General features: G+C 32.9%; 1 long non-coding RNA gene across 1 annotated transcript; it reads left to right on the top strand.

Annotated features, from left to right (window-relative positions):
* The first annotated feature begins 789 nt into the window (after positions 1–789).
* On the top strand, positions 790–1,696 carry LOC149254267 (uncharacterized). Its single transcript, XR_016266280.1, has 2 exons — positions 790–1,093; positions 1,233–1,696. It is a non-coding gene; the product is annotated as an uncharacterized LOC149254267 (long non-coding RNA).
* Positions 1,697–2,931: the final 1,235 nt, after the last annotated feature.

The raw sequence follows: 2,931 nt of genomic DNA, 5'->3' as shown, positions 1-2,931 counted from the left end.
ATATTGGACCTCTATCAGGTTTCTCTCTATAGTTTTTATGTGTTAAAAGTTTTTAGTTTTCTGATGTATATGTCTATATGACGGTGGAAACTTTGATTTTTTTTTTTATTTTTTGATATGGATGGGTTGTTTTCTCTGATGTTCGGAGAGACCCAGTTATATGGTTCCTCACTTCTATTTAGTGCTATTTTGTGCTTTTGCTATTGAGTAAGTGATTTTTTTTTTCCATTTTTCTCAATATGTTGTGTTTTCACCTTCTATGTATTGTGGAATCGCACTCTAGATCATGGATGCTTTGATGCATCTACTCATGTAACTTTTTATTCTCTTAATAAAAAGTTCAATTTTTTACTTGGAAAAAAAAGTAAGTAACAAAATTTTATATTTTTTTATATAAACAAAGAGATAAAGTAATTGATTTATTTTTTTTGCACTTTCATGATTAAGAAATGTATATTCTTTCCCTATTTAAAAAATTTCAATACAAGTATTAAATAAAATATTTGAATATCCATCTTAAATAATATATTTCAATACGAAATTTATTGTCACATCTACTAACCTTCAATAAATAAATAAAAATCATCAAATATGATTACACCATTAATATTAACCCGCACTCGCAATGTTCCAAAGGCTAATATACATAGCATAAACATTATTTACATATCTCAAACATCTTTGCAACTATGATTACATGATTAATTAAACGAATTACATGGAGGTATGTTATAAAGTTTTCGGAGATTATATAACCATACATTATTTGTTTACGAGTGGCCATCCAGTCCTAGCCTCCAAAACCATCATGGGCGCCACCTGGAATCATTACAAGTGTTGATCTAGAGGTTCTTTTATCAGACGGTCAGAGATTGCCTAAGGTTCTCTTCGATAACCACCCGACCTAACCCTTACCTCAATCTTCCAATTTCGATGTTCGCCAGGTGAGGGTTTCGCTCTGCAAGTTTCTCCATTATTAGAAAACCCTTGACACCTTTGGCATCCTACTCCACTGGGAATACCAAATTTCGTGCACTAGTTTTGATTTCTCAACACTAAGCGGTCATTTACTGCTCAAAGAATTTTCCTACAGGTATGGTATAAAGTATTTAAGGTTTTTATTTTCCTTCTATACCGTTTCCACTACTTTTGTTGAAAGTTTAACAGTAACCTACTGCAATTTTTGTTCACATGTGGTGGCTCTATTACCAGATTTCTTATTTTTTTTACAGGCTTGGAGTAACAAGGACTTGCCATGGTTGGTAATTTTTCTGTAGGTTTGTTCCTATTCTTTTATCTATGAATTATACTTGCTAGCAAGATTGATGTGGCGATTTTGGTCACCCTGGTAGGTCACGTTTTGATTCACCATGGACATCAACAAGGCTTGGAGCACTTGTTCCTCTATCTCAACTTATGGGGTTGCATTTTAGGTGCTTCTCTAGGTCGTTGTGGTCAGATTATCTACTAGATTTCGTCGTCGTAGAGAACAACCCAATGTCATTATTTATTACTACTTAATCTTATATTGTTAGTTAGGGTTTTCTGTTGATTAGAGGAAAAGGTTTCCGCGACATCTCCTCCATCTATAAATTATGACTCGATTGAGCTTCTCCTTTGTTATTTTGCTCTTGCTAAATGTCAAGATATTGTTTGTTGAGTTCTCGGTAAAATATGGTATGTTTTCTTATGAATATATGGGTTTTTCCAGCTCGGCAATTGTTATTCTTTATCCCTGGTTTAACCCTTATAATTTCTCTGCCAATATGGTTAACAACATAACCCAGTTCCAGTTTTCGTATGGTAACTATGTTGAATATTTTTTTATATTTGTTACCTTTGTGAATTCTGGTGTTAGTTTCCATTGTTTTACCAACATCTGATTACATGTTTTCTGGAAATGATACAGTTATATGTTGGTTAAAACAACTCTTTTCTTTAGATTCAACCCTTCTAGAACCTCCTCTCCATCACCTCATTTGGTGATTTGAGAGGGAAATCCAAAGGTGTTCATTGGTTCTATCCAGGTCTTTTAACCCTCGCGCCTTTGTTACTTAAATTATTACTAAGGGTCATAGTCAATATATCGAGCATTTCTTGTAAGGGTTTTTCTTCTTGTCGGTGCTGTGCTCCGTTTCTCAATTTTTGTGTTAAGGTTCCCTATTTGTATAGCAGAATTGTAATCGAACCTCAGGAATTGTTGTTAATAATCACGGCAAAGTGAAGGGTTTCAATCCTTTTGACTATGAGTACCTCCTGCAACACTGTTTGCAAAGGGTTCTCACAGCGCACACACATAAACATATATATATATATATATATATATTGAGCATCGATAATTGTTAATAATCATGGCAAAGTCCAGGGCTTCAGTCCTTTTGACTACGGGTACCTCCTGCAACACCGTTTGGTTCATTCATAAATTATTGTGGTCTATTAGCAAGGGTTGTCACAACATATATATATATATATATATTCTCTGTCCTTCTTCAGTTAAATAGAATTTTTGCATGTAAATGCAAAGGATTGTCCTACTTAGGTTTCTTGCTTTTTCAGTTACCATTGAAAGAATAGAGAATTACAATACGATTTTTCTCTTCATCTATGCAAATTTATTTCCTACAGAAAGCAAATAGAATCTCTTTCCTTTCTTTTTCCTTTATTATGCAGGCACATAATTACTATATTTTGCCCTGACATTCTTTCATGCAAAGCCTAGAAAATATTTAACAACCAACATACATTTAGACATATACATATTATAAAAAATAGAACACATTACTTATGATTTTTCCTTCCAAATCTATTTGTTTAACTCATAAGCACTTATATGTGAGTTGAGACTCAAGAATTTAAAGGTATGGTCTTCATCCCTGTTGTAACATTATTTGGTTTTGATAAGTTAGCATATTAGTCAAAAATAATTTTAAA

The sequence above is a fragment of the Pinus tabuliformis genome, chromosome 7, assembly GCF_031772625.1.
Source record: "Pinus tabuliformis cultivar Carrire ecotype Pingquan chromosome 7, CPIR1, whole genome shotgun sequence".
In the NCBI taxonomy this organism is placed as follows: domain Eukaryota; kingdom Viridiplantae; phylum Streptophyta; class Pinopsida; order Pinales; family Pinaceae; genus Pinus; species Pinus tabuliformis.
Note: the sequence above shows the minus strand (reverse complement) of the source record. Positions and strands in the feature narration are given on the sequence as shown.